This window comes from Melospiza melodia, chromosome W, assembly GCF_035770615.1.
Source record: "Melospiza melodia melodia isolate bMelMel2 chromosome W, bMelMel2.pri, whole genome shotgun sequence".
NCBI lineage: Eukaryota > Metazoa > Chordata > Aves > Passeriformes > Passerellidae > Melospiza > Melospiza melodia.
In genome coordinates, this window is record NC_086225.1 from 5,457,749 (window position 1) to 5,472,250 (window position 14,502).

General features: G+C 44.1%; 1 pseudogene; it reads right to left on the reverse strand.

Annotated features, from left to right (window-relative positions):
- Window positions 1-427: 427 nt before the first annotated feature.
- Window positions 428-14,298, reverse strand: LOC134431426 (uncharacterized; annotated as a pseudogene).
- Window positions 14,299-14,502: the final 204 nt, after the last annotated feature.

Here is a 14,502-nt window from a genome sequence, read left to right on the forward strand (position 1 = left end):
AGTTTCGGTCTGGGGGTATTTTTGGGGTTAGTCTGGAGGCAAAGATCACACTGTCGGGTCACTTGAGTAATAGTAGCCTATAAATTCCTAGCAACAATTCTTTAAATCAGGTATGTGTATATGGCATCTATTCCCCAGTGCATTTTCTGGTGTTCTTCCCTTACTAGTGAACACAATAAAGGGAAAGGGATTACCAGCTTCTTTTCCATGGTAGCCCACCCTTCTTGGTTATACGTACTTTTTTGATCTTCAATTAATTTTCTCTCTCATTATATTCTGGCTTAACTTCAAGGGAAATTTGTCCATCTGGAATAAGGACTCCTTCAGTAGCTACCTCACCTTTTGCTGCTTCCTTTGCCTCTCTATCTGCCAGTTCATTTCCTTCTTCCAATTCTGAGCTCACTCTTTGGTGTGCCTTAATGTGCATAATTGCTACCTTTTAAGGCAGCTGAACTGCTTCCAGCAGCTGGATTATCTCTTGTGCATGTTTGATGTTCTTTCCCTGTGGGGTCAGCAGTCCCCTCGCATTCCAGATGGCCCCATGTGCATGTACGACTCCGAATGCATACCTCAAGTCTGTGTAGATGTTTATTCTCTTTCCTTTTGCCGTTTCCAAGGCACGGGTCTGGGCAATTATCTTGGCCTTTTGCACAGAGGTGCCTGTGGATAAGGTTCCAGATTCTATTACTTCTCTGCAGGTAGTCACTGCATACCCAGCATGTCGCTTCCCATTGGCAACGTAGTTGCTCCCGTCAGTGAACCAGGTCTCTGCATCGTCCAAAGGAGTGTCCTTTAAGTCTGGGCGGCTGGAGTAGGTAGCTTCAATGATCTCCAGGCAATCATGGTGTGCTGCTTCTCCTTGATTTCCACTGAGAAAGGAAGCTGGGTTGACAATATTAGTCACCACTATCTCTACATCATGTTGCTCTACCATGATGGCCTGATATTTTAGGAACTTCTGTAGTGAAAGCCAGTGGCCACCCTTTACTTCCAGTACTGCGGACACTGTGTGGGACACTAGCACAGTCATTTTTTGTCCCAGGGTAAACTTGCGTGCCTCTTGAATATTCAGCACGACTGCTGCTACAGCTCTGAGGCAACCTGGCCAGCCTTTGGCTGTTGCATCTAGTTGCTTAGAGAAGTAAGCAACTGCCCTTCGGTATGGACCCAGGTCCTGAGCCAGTATTCCCAGGGCAATTCCCTGTCTTTCATGGGAAAATAGGAAGAATGGTTTACTTACATCTGGAAGTTCCAAAGCTGTAGCTGACATGAGAGCATTCTTTAGCTGGTGAAAGCCCCGTGTGGCTTCTTTTTTCCGCTGGCTATCTCTGCTTCCATCGGCAATAAGAGCATAGAGGGGTCTGACAAGCAGTCCATAATTATAAACCCACAGCCGGCACCATCCTGCCATGCCTAAGAAGGTTCGGAGTTATTTTATTGTCTGGGGTTTTGGGGTTCTGCATATGGCTTCCTTGCGAGCCTGACTAAAGTCCGTTGCCCAGCACTCACTTCTTACCCCAGGTAGATCACCTTCTGTTTCACTACCTGTGCCTTTTCCTTTGATACTCTGTATCCTTGGAGTCCTAGGAAATTCAAAAGGCTTACTGTCCAGGCCACGCAATGCTTCCCTTGTCCAAGTGGCCACTAGAAGATCATCCACATACTGCAAAAGCCTTCCTTCTTCCTGTGGAGCTTCCCAGGACTCCAGATCTTTTGCAAGTTGCTCCCCAAACAAAGTCGGGGAATTTTTGAAGCCCTGAGGTAATCTGGTCCATGTGAGCTGGGTTTTGCGCTGTCCTGGGTTGACTATATGATGCTTTTATCCCCAATCGTCTCATTCTGTTTATGTTGAATAATAAGTTTTGTACCTTTAAGAGTGTTCCAGAGAGTGAAGGGGGGGAGAGAAGAAGCACGAAGTTTGTTTTCAGACACTGCACTCCACTCCTCCACATTCCTGCTCCTGGACTGTGTTGTCTGTGGATGAACAGACAGCGGGACAGAGAGCTCTTCTTTTGCTTTTTAGTTAGTTTTTAGCTAGCTGAAACAAAGAAGTTCTCTGGACTGTTTTTTATTTTCCCTTTTTCTTTGGACCTCTTGAAACTGCTCTGGACTGAACACCCAGGGGAGCACCGGCAGCTGCAGCTGTGGCCCACCGGGCCAGCCCTGGCCTGCGACAATTCCAGCACCGGAGGGACTGATCAGAGACTGAGTGAGCTGAGCTTCAACCCGGGGTTTTCTCAGTTTGTCATCTCTTTTAGAGTGGCAAGGGGTCTCATTGTTTGATATTGTGTTGGTTTTATTGTTTAATAAACAGGTTTTTTCCACCTTTCTCCAAGGAGGTATTTTTTCCCTCCCGGACCAGTTGGGGGGAGGGGCTGATTGGATCTGGTTTTCCCACCAGAGCTCCTTTGGGGGATTTTTCCCCAAATTTGCTCTAAACCTGGACAAATACATGCGCCCACTGTTAAAGCTTTCCCATTCGAATGCAAAAATTTTCTGGCTGGCTTCGTGGATGGGGACGCAAAAGAAGGCATCTTTTAGATCTAAAACAGTAAACCAGGTTAGCTCAGGTGTTAGACAAGTTAATAAAGTATATGGATTGGCTACCACCGGATACAAATCTTCTGTTATTCTATTGACAGCCCTCAAATTCTGTACTATCCAGTATGACACATCAGATTTCCGAACAGGTAAAATAGGAGTATTGAAATCAGATTGGCATTCTTTCAGTAACCCTAACCGCAGAAAATTTTCAATTTTTGGGCTGTTTCCTTCCCTATCCTCTTTCTTTAATGGGTACTGCTTGATTCTCACTGGTTGTGTTCCCTCATTGAGCTTAATTACTATGGGGGAGGCATTTTTTGCCCTCCCCGGTACATCAGAGGCCCACACCCCGGGAAATACCTGACCTAGTATTTCTTCATCAATTTCTTCCTTAATTTCAATAGCTGTTAGGGTTAAACTTAATACCTCTATGTACTTTTGATCATTCACCTCCAGAGTAATTTCCCCATTTTTGAATGTAATGGTTGCTTGTAATTGCTCCAATAAATCTCTGCCTACAAGTGCCTTTGGTGAATTGGGCATGTACAAGAATTTATGAATACCCCATTGTTTTCCTAATTTATACCTCAAAGGTTTACAAAACTATGCCCTTTCAGACTGGCCAGTTGCCCCCTGCACTACAACATAATAATTTTCCACAGGTACTAAAGCTTTATTTAAAACTGAATATGTAGCTCCCGTATCAACCAAGAATTCCACCCTTTTCCCTTCTTCCCCCAGCCTCATTGTTATAACCAGTGGATCCGCTGGGGCAGAATCCCCTGGTCCTCCTCAGTTGTTTTGTATGTGTGCAGCCATTTGTTGGTCACCCCATCTCTGTTCTGGGCATTGATCTTTCCAGTCACCAATTCTTTTGCAGATTGCACACTGGTTCCTGCCCAGCCGAGGTGGTCCTTGTCTCAGTGGTCCCTGGTTGTATTTTCTCTGCCTTTCCTCCTGTACCACTGCCACCAACCTTTTCATTCCTTGTTTATATCCTTCTTCCCAGTTACTAAATACCCTCCAGGCTTCCTCTAGCAAGACTTCAAGATTCCTCCCATCCGGTCCCCGAATTTTCTGAAGTTTGCGTCTGATATCTCCAGCAGACTGCCCCAAAAATGAATTAACTAGTTGATTTATCCCTATCTCAGACTCTGGATCTAATGATGTATGACGACGCATAGTATCCCTTAAACACTCCAGAAATTCAGAAGGAGTTTCAGAAGGCCCCTGCTTAAGGGAATATAAGGCAGACCAGTTTATGGTTTTTGGAATAGCTCTTTCCACCCCTGTTGCTATCCACTCTTGATACTCTGCTAATTTCTTTACCTCTGCTGACACATTAGGATCCCATTCTGGGTCTTGGAGGGGGAAATGTTCTTTTACATCTAGCTGTGTGGCCTTGCAGTAATCCTCTGCCAAAGTCCCTGCTGTCTTTAAGATCAGCTGTTTTTCTGTTTCAGTGAAGGCATCTAGTAGTAGCTGGATGTCAGCCCAGTCTGGATTGTGTTGTTTGATAACATATCCTAGACGTTTGGCAGTGAGTATCGGATCAACACAATAATTCCTAGCAATCCTTTCCCATGCCTCTAAATCAAGAGTGGTAAATGGCACTTTAATCATTAATTTCCGTCCTTCTGGTCCCACTGCCTCTCGCAGTGGGGCCTGCAACACTACTTGCCTCCTGGTTCTAGATGAAACTGGACTCCCACGGGTGGGGTGGGTTCTAGTGGATGTGCCTTCCCCACCTGAGTCCTCCTCCTTTTTGGGGAAGTTCCCTTCATCCTCATCCTCAGCTTCAGCCTCAACCTCCCTCCTTCAAGAAGAAGCTTTCATCCACTCAAATGTATCTTGTTCTTGCTCCTCAGAATGATAGACCTTATCTGATCTCATACACCGTTGTCCTATACTGCATGCTGAACAACAGCGTTTGATTTGCCCTCTCTTTGCCTTGTTATCCTTTTCACGGGCCAAGACCAGTGGATCTGAGGGTGATTCAATCCCACAGTGCCTTTGCCATTGTTGGTGATTTCTTAAAACAGAAAAAACATATCAGCATACGAAACCTCATCCCATTTACCTTCCCGTCTTAAAAACAACATTAAATGCAGTAAGGTATTATAATCTAGGGTTCCAGTGGGTGGCCACTTTGCTCCGTCCTTTAACCTGTATAAGGGCCACCAGCGTGTGCAATAGTGGATTAGATCCTTTTTATTCTCAGAGTGATAATGGAACCCTGGAAAAAGTTAAAGATAGAATCTAAAATGTTAGGCTTTGTGCTTTCCCAGATCAACTGCACCTGCGTAAGCAGTATGATAAATTATATAATTGTTAGATGCGATGATTGTTTAGTAATTAAATGTAATTATTATATAACCATAAGAAGAATAGTGAGAAACTATGTTGGAAATTCAGAGAGGGGCTAAATTTATGTATACAATAGAACAATATAAGTTTAATAATTAACATGAAAGTTATGTAACGATAGAGTATAAAACATGATTATTTCGGATGTATGGTCGGAGTCAGATTTGGGTTGAATATACCCCGATTCCCAGAGCTCTTAATAAAAAGCACCGCATATAATCCCCCCTGATTATGTGTTTTTGAACGCTAACAAGAGCCCCCCCTGCTGGTGACTTCCTTCCAGTGGGCCAAGATGCACCCTAAGGGGCTAGCCCGAGGGACTTCCTTGCTCTAGTTAATTCCCATTATTTCCTTCTTGCCCTATCTCGTTTCCACCCAAACTTCTTTTCACAGGCTTTCACAGTAGTTTCCCAGTCTTCCTCCCACACACTCCAGGTGGCAGGTATCAGATGTGATTTTCCACACACAAGCTTTAAGATCTTAGGTTCTGAATCAGCTTGATCAGAAACCTTTTATCTACACTCGGGGCATGTGCCCCGATGCTTAGTAGAACAGCAAAACCAGCATTTCTCACAAACTCTGCACTGCAATAATACCCACGCAGCGTGCCAGCCTCTTGATGCACCAAAGGCTACCCGAAATTTCCCGCAAAGGCAGGCTATTCCATTTATTATAGGGAACTCTAAATCCTCTACGGCAGGCTGTTCCAAGTCCAGACCTACTATAGTACCAGCTGAAGTCTGGTAGAGCCCCTCTAAATAAACTCGTTCGTCTCCTCTATCTATCCAATAATTCACAGGATTCACAAACTCCCAGGGGTCGAGTCCAAACCACCGGGGCAGAGGAACCCCTTGGGTTCATCTAGCCACAGTGAAAGTGTGCACGATCTACACCACAATTTACTACCTTTACTCGATGGACATCCTCATCCACGCTTCACCACTGCTTGCTCTATTTTCTCTGCTGGGCGCTCCCCGCCCCCACAGCCTGCCCCGGCCGGTGCTTACTCAGCCCCTCCAGTCGCCCTTGGGAAACTTACCCCCCCCGCACTGTAGAGCAGTGTAGATCTACTCTCTTTTATACACCATACACTTATACACTTGCACGATTACAAACACAGTGCACTGACCACACAGTGCATTAACCATACAGCGACACAGTGTCCGGACACCACACACACACACACACACAAACAAAACACACATGGGTTCAGCGGTTCTGCCCCATCAGAACAATGAACCCCCAATACACAAATACACGGGTTAACCCGACCCACCCCTAGGGTCGCTAGCGGTCTGCCCCATCAAAACGATGAACCCCGTCTCTAATATAGCTGCTCCACCAGCTACACCGAGACGTCTCTGAGTGATTTACTCCGTAGCTCTCTTTTCCCCCGGGGACCCCTCAGTACATACCGTATTCTCCTCCACAGGCCAGCAGGTCCTTGTCTGTCCTCGCAGGAGGCAAGCTGAGATGAGCGGAGCCTCCTCCAGGAAAATCCTGGGGCGCGCCTAGGAGTCCGTGTGTTCCCCCCTGCCCCTGTGGGGACAGAGACGGAGACAGAAGGTTTCTCTCCCTCCTACCTGGCTCGCCAGAATGTTTTGCGGAGAAAAGAAGAAACTTCACAACTTTGTAAATTTGTAAAGCTTGCTATGTTTATTACAGGGCTGGACGCATGCAGAGATTGGTCTCCTCAACAGGCATGCGCATCTCTGAGGATTTCAGGTCTCCCCTTCCAAATACATATGCATACAGTTTCACAATAGGTTCATACATATTCATTCCACGTGACCTTTATCGCCAGTTCCTCTTTATCAAAAAAATTCCTAGGTCAGGGCAGATCAACCTTGTGGTCGTTTTTGTTTTTTTTTCTCTGTCTCCTCACTATCTCTGTCCTGCAATTTTTCCCTTCAGCTTTGGCCTTATAGACTTGTCACCTCTCCTAGACCCTTCACCTAATTCAAAATGGATTTTTACTCTGTCTCACTGTCACCACCAAAAGGGGCTATTTAATATTTTCACAATTTTATGCCTTGCTGGGGATGAACACTTGCATCTACATTTATCACATTGATGCTCTCTCCTTCCCTGAAATGCTGCTTGGGAGAACAGCAGAAGACAGGCCACCTGTAACCAGGATCAGCAGTAAGACAGGATCTTTACTCCAGTATTCTGAGACATTTAAATCTAGGAGACTTGGATCTAGAAAACTTGGATCCAGCATAGTCTAAAGACTGAACTCTACCAGGTGTCCTGGGTCTTCCTCAACTGAGTCTTTTTGATAAGGAAAATTAAGTGACCTTCCCTGTGGAAATATTACAGCTTCCTCCGTGGCTTACAGAACTAATAATCAGCTAAAATCGCCCTATAAATCCATATATTTAAGAAAAGAGGAGTGAGAAAAGCTGTCTCTTGTTTCTGTCTTGGTGGCCAGACGGGGGACTGGAGGCCGCAGGGTCCTGGCTGAGACTGGACCAGGCCAACATCTGGTCACCACTAAGCCCTGCCTTGCTGCCGGCCTGGACCGAGAAGGGGTCTGCTGGGCCCTGAGAGCAGCTCTGGGCCAGGCCGGGCTGGGCCACTGCACAGGCTGCTGAGATTCCACTGGAATCACGCTGCTAAAAAAACCGTCTGGGTGGTGCAGGAAATTATGCAGCCAAAATCAATGCCGCAAGCCTCCACAGCCACTGTCTGGCACAGATCATGTGACCAACAGCAAAAGACCATTACCTAAAACAAGGCCCAAGTTAGATTAACCCTTTCAGTGCTGTAGAATTCCATTTAAAAACAGATAAACCTCCAGGCATCACTTCTCCCAAATCAGAGAAAAGGAAAGGTGAAGGCATGTGAAGAAAACTGCATAGAGACACCAACATCAGTAAAGAAAGAAGAGCCAAATCGCAGATAGGAGGAGAATGAAAAGATGCCTTAGTCTTAGGCTGAAATTCTTTTGTAAAGCCATGATGATGGACTATGATACACTAAAATATCCCTGTAATTCATGAAAAGCATGAGGGAACTGTCAGAAAAATTAATCCACAAACACCAGAGATTTATGTCCAAAAAGGAGACAGAGGAGTCCTGTAACTTTATTTGAATAAAGAGAGAGACCATGGGGTCTCTCAAAATTTTTAGAGGATGCAGCCTTCTTTTTATCCTAATTTACGGTCCACATTTCCCTCTCTCTTACCCCATTGGCTGAGACACTTGAGAGGTACAGACTTCCTGAAACATCTAATACAGATTCCCTTCTAATGTGTGCCTGCCCCTTTTTCTTTTTCCTTGTGTCTCTGTTATTTTTCTGTAAATCCAGAGATGTAGCACAGTCTTGAGTGAGCAACAGTCTGTGTCAATAAGTGGAATTCCTATGGAATTTATGGTTCGCCCAATTGCTTCTTTCACCTCTCTGTATCTTGCCTTATCTACTATCAAGCCCACAGTTTGTAAAGACACCTCCTTCTCATTCCTTTCAGGATGGAGCGTTAAAACCATAGACATGAGCAAAAGCACCCCTGCTAAAGCAAGCAAATGTTGACAAAGCTCTGATCCAGTGAGAACCTTGAACATAGATGAGAGTAATGAAGACCCTTTGCCCACAGAGGAAAAGAGAAAGACCTCTGTTCCCAGAGATGAAGATAATCTCAGAGACAGATGAAGAGAACCTTTGCTTCTGAACAGCTCATCCTTAAACTTTTACCCCATTAGCTAAAGATTGAGCCCTCAAAAACAGTTATGGGGGAAGCTCTAAGTTGGGGGGAAGGACTTTCACATAGCAACAAATTTCCATCTCCTGGGCGACTGCTTCACTGTGACATTAAAACCAAGAGAGAACCGTTTCTTGTGAAGAAGTCTCCATGGCATGGCAGGAGAGACTCCTCTCCCAAAGTAAACTGAAGACTATTTTAGAGGTGGTAAATTGACTGAAAGTTCCAGGTTTTGTCTCTTTATGTTGTCAGTGGGAAAGAAGAGTTGAGGGGAGGAGAAGTGTTCTGAAAGTTTATTCTGATTTTTATTATTCTTCTTTTAGTTCTGTTAATAAAGCTTTCTTTATACTCTTTAAAGTTTTGAGCCTGCTTTTGCCCTTCTAATTGTTATCTCACAGCAGAAAATGAGTAAATAATTCTAGTGACTGCACTGGTGTTGGGCCAGCACTCAACCCACCATATTGAATTGGTGCCGTGACATGGAATAGCAAACCAAAACCGCTACACTTCATTGATGTTTCCACCTGGTTGAACTGAAACTGCTACACCAAGGAAAGAAAAAATACAGTGAACAACTCTGCTTTAGCCCAGAACTGGATAATAGAAGAGTCAGATAGACTGACTGTAGCATCCTCAAACCCACTATGTGGTCCAGCACCTTTTCCCCATGTTCTCCACATGAGCCATGCCACCAAGCTAGCATTCCTAAAAAAAGGGATATTACAGTGTCCTGAGTGGGTCGCTGGGGATGGTGAGAGAGAGACGGTGAATCTTGTTTCTTGATCAGAAGGCTGGATTTATTGATATATGATATATAATACATTATTACTATACTAAAAGGAATAAAGAGAGACGTTTGCAGATGCTAGCTAAGCTAAGAATAGAAAGAAAGAATCCATAACAAAGTTGTGTCCAGGGACTCTGTCCCTAGCCTGCCCCGTGATTGGCCTTCAATCACAAACATGGGAACATGAGCCAATCAAGGTGCCCCTGTTGCATTTCACAGCAGCTGATAATAATTGTTTACATTCTTTTTCTGAGGCCCTTGCTTCCCAGAAAATGCAGAAATCTGAAAGAAAGGATTCTGTGAAAAATATGTCTGCGACAAAGGGAGAAGTTAGACACCTTCCTGGAGAGCACGTGTCCCGCTCCACTGTAAAAGGGGGAGTTGGGGAGAATTCTTTTTGATAGATTTCTCGGATGAAAATAAAGCACCAAAGTAGCAAATATTATATCTGAGAACTGTTTATAGATAAGGAAAGATGTGAAAAATGTGTATTTTATAGTTAGCTTTTTGAAAATATTAAAATGAATATTATATGTGTTATGTTAGAAAGTTATGCTGTATTAATTTTCTTAAGTAGTGTGGTAAATATAGTTGTGGGTTATAACATAATGTTAAAATAGAAACTATGCTATGTAAGATACTTTTTTTTAAAGAGAGGACTCGCACCAAGATAGCAGCCACAAGAAACCTAAATCTTTCAGAGAAGAAGAATTTATTGCTCTCTTATCAGAAGAAATTAACTTCTTCCTGCCTCGCTCAGCCATGAAGACACTGTCAGGATTAAGAGGAAGAAGTTGACACTTACCAAACAGAATCCTTTGTTTGAATGGGAGTTATGCATCATGTATGTGATGTATGAATATGCAACAGGCTATTGCTTTTAAGGATTAATCCTCTGTTAACATGTGTCCTTTTTTAGGCTTATTTTGGCCAGAAAAAGGTACTCAGACTGTCCGTAACTGTTTTTTATTGTCTTGTATTGTCCTAATCACATTTGTTCAAATTGTTATTACTCTAATTATATTACTATTTTTATAACCATTTTATTACTATTAAACTTTTAGAATTTTAAAACAAGTGATTGGCGTTTTTCGCAATTATGGTAGCAGAGGATGGTTAACACCTCACTGCTGGTGCTTTAGGAGAGTCAGAGTGGGGAAGGCATGCCCTGCCCAATTTGGCAGCCTCGCTCTGTTTTCCCTAGTGTGACTGACAGACACAGGTTATGATCGGTGGACAAAAGAAGGCAATAAAACAAAGAAAAACGAAAAATGCTCCCTACAACAGTGGTAATTGGCCCCCTAAGACTAGTAGTGCGCACGAAGAACCCTGAAAGGAAAAAGGATTGGCAAGTACTTTTCGGGGGGACAGGTACAGGGGGATGAATGTGTGTGTGAATGAGAGGTGGGCTGGTTATCCCAGACCTGCTACGTGAGTGAGGAGTTTCCCATGCTGCGTTTTCATCTTTTCCCAGGAAAAGCGGCCAGTAAAGAGATGAAGCGAGAGATAAAAGGAGTGAGAGAATCCCCAGGGGTAACTGGGACTGGGTCTCAGGGAGGGGTTGGACTCCTTGGAGGAAGGGAGCAGAGTTTCCTAGCCCAAACCACTAGGAAACGGGAAAAAGGGGCCCCTAAAAATTCTTCTGGATTGAGGGATAAGAGTGCCCAAGAACATTCAAAATTAAAACCTGCTGGGTTGAGGGATTAACATTCCAAGAGTATCCAGGGTTGAGCAAAATTCTGCCAGATTGAGGATATGTCCAAGAGGATCCAGGGTTGAGCAAAATTCTGCCTGGTTGAGGATATACCCAAGAGCATCCAGGGTTGGACAACACAACTAGATTGAGAGATAGAAATTTTCCCAAGAGCGTCCAGGGTTGGACAACACAGCCAAAAAATATAAAATGCCCAAGAGCATCTGCGGTTGTACCACACACCTGGATTGAGGGATAAAAAAATGCCCAAGAGCATCTTGGGTTGGACAATACAGCTGAATTGGGGGATATAAAACAAATACCCAAGAGCATCTGGGGTTGGACAACACAGCTGGGTTGAGGGATATCCAAGAGCACCGGGACTGGCCAGTAACACCTAAAATTTTAATAGGTGATTTGAAAGTAAAAGGTACCTTATTGTTGTCTTGTTGTGTGTGTGAGAGTGAGTCAAACACAAAATCAGGCTCAACTTCCCAGGGGAGTGGGAAGGGGGGGGCTGTGGAAAAAGGTGTATGTGACCCGCAAACAGGCCATTGTTCTCCCGGGTGTGTGGAGAGTGCTGTGGCTAAAGACTGAGAGTGACACGCAGACAACCTCACAGGTGAACTGGCACCGGAGGCAACCAGAGCCAGGGCCCTTCCAGAAGGCCCGGGGATACTAAAACCTGGAGGCCAACCCCAAGGCGATGGGGGGGCCACAGGGACCAGCGATTCTCTGGTGACAGGGATCCACTTTGTGTCCTGCGAGTGTGAAAAAATGTGTGAAAGTGAATGAGAAATCAAAGTGAGTGAATGTAGATGAATGAAAGTGTATGTCATGTAGATTGTGTATTTTAAGCTTCACTGTATCTCCTTGGAGGGAGGTGTATGTATTGAAAAGCAGTGTGGAAAAAAAAAAAGTTTTTTTTATTTTTTTGTGTGTGTAGTTGAAAGAAAAGTGGTGTTTCTGTTGTTAGAGAAAGTGAGAAACAGAGGCAGGGGATGAATAGATAAGATCTTGAAAATGGAACAGAAAACCAGTAAGTTGGATACACGAAAAAATGGGGGAATAAAAGCATACTAGCAGAGATAGCCCTTTGGGAGCTATGTTAGCTAACAAAAATACAACTCCTTGCAGAAGAAAAAAAAATACAGGGTATGCAGTAGTTGATGGAAAAAACATGCAAACTATGGAAAAAGGGAAATTAACCTTAAACTAGTACGCTCAAACTTGTGAATTATATATACTTTAAAAAGAGCACTAGAATATTAAACATAAAATAAAGGAAATATGTATACTGATTCAAGGTATGCCTTTGGAGTAGTACATACCTCTAAAAAAATTTAAAAGGGAGAAGATTATTTAATTCAAGAGGAAAAAGATTAGTACATGAGAAACTTATTTTAAAGGTTTTAGAGGCATTACGATTACCTAAAAGAGATAGCTATAGTACATATTAAGGGACACCAAAAGGTAAAGACCCCAGAAAGAAGAGGAAATAATTTGGCAGATCAGGAAGCTAAGGATGCAGCAGAAAATGGAGCTGAAAGGGTTATGTTAATATTAACTCCAAATGAGGAAAAATTGGAAATTCCAAAGTTTAGCAAAACAAAGAAAAAACAATTAAACAAGATAGGAGGTGAAGAAGATAAATCAGGGAAATGAAAACTTCCTGATGGAAGACAATTACTTAATAAAATGCTTACTAGTGTAACATATGTTAGAAATAATTCATGCTATCAAAGAATGTATTTTATAAGGATTGTGAAATCCAAAGTCTCTGACCACAAGCAGCCTGAGAGGCGGATGTCTATTCAAACTCCAAAATTCCTGGAGATGGCTAGATAACGATCAGCACCTTAGCCTAAGAATAGATGCACCCAACACGATGATCACTGGTATCTCAAGTCATTGGAAACTGCCTAAGAGCAATCATCGTCCTGCAGATAACATCAATGAAGATAGCCAGATTCGCCAGGAACATACATGTGAATACATGACTTCCCCGAACTCAATCAACCCTGGCTATCAACCAGGAGACAGCCAGGAGACGGCCTTTGTCCAGCTCTGCACAGTGAAAGAACCAACTATGAATGTGAAGAGTTACAAAAAAAATTGGGACTCCTTCGCCTTGGGCACAATAAACTGTATAAAAGCTCGTCGCTAGAAGCGACTCTCGTGAACGGGGTGGGGGGGGATTCGATGTGATAGAGATTGGATCCAGGTTCACCCAGCGCCGAACCCCGGCTCGACGCTGTCTCTTTGGCTGTGGTGGTTTTGAGGACCATATTTTGGTCACGGAAAAAGATAAAATCTTTTCACATTTTTGATAATTTGGCTTTTTGATTGATCATTTATAACACTAGGGAAATATTACAAGACATGCATCAGAAAACCCACTGGGGTACTCAGGCTTTGTGTGATCATTTTTTAAGGAACTATGGGTGCATTGGGATTTTGGGAGTAGCAAAGCAAGTAACTGAAAGATGTATAATTTGCCAAAAGAAAAAATAAAAAGGTGATGAGAAAAACAACATTAGGAGGTCATGAGTTAGCTCGTTGACCATTTCAACGTATTCAAGCAGAAGTTTAGATTTGTTAGGTTCTGGATTTATTTGTAAAAAAACCCGTTTAATCCAGAAGAAAGAGAATATGCCATATGTTGGACAGGAGATTTTAGGAGAATAAAAATCTTTAAAGTGTCAGAAACCCCAGAGACAAAACAAGAAAAGAAAAAGGGAAAAGGAAAGGGAGGGGAACAAGAGAAAAAACCAGAAAAAGAGTGGGATCCTTTGCAGGTCTTGCCCCATCCGTTCGCAGCCAAGGCACCTGTCCGGGGTCCTGACTCACTGCCCGCTTCAGCTCCGCCTGCCCCTGCCCACACCCCAGACACCGCCCCGCCGGTGAATTTGTCTGTCCCCGTCCCAGCCACCTGGTCTGCAGCCACCCTAACAGCCATGCCTGGGGTCCCTCCTGCTCCGAGATCCCATCGGTCGCAGCAGTCCCATCGCCAACCACTTCCCCCACTGCCCAATCCCCGGCATCCCTGCCTGTGCCAGCTGCGTTGGGCACTGTCGCTGTTGCTTTGCCTCTGCCGGGAACCGCTGACTCAGCCGCCATTTAACCACGTGCAGGCTATCCATGGTCTCGTCTGTTATCCCCCGGAAATACTCCTTCCTCTGGTGGTTCTGGCAGCAGACCATGCCTACGTCCCATCCTTGGAAGACCAAGCCTTGGCAGGATATCCTCCCCTTACCTCCCATCCTGCCCTGAGCTCTGTTCCCTTGGTAACAACAGCTCCGGTTGTTCAGGGAAACTCTCTCTCCAGAGGAATCACCTTATCGAAATACTAGGAGCTCAGTTAAAGACAGCCTATTACAGCGTCCTGAGTGGGTCGCTGGAGGTGA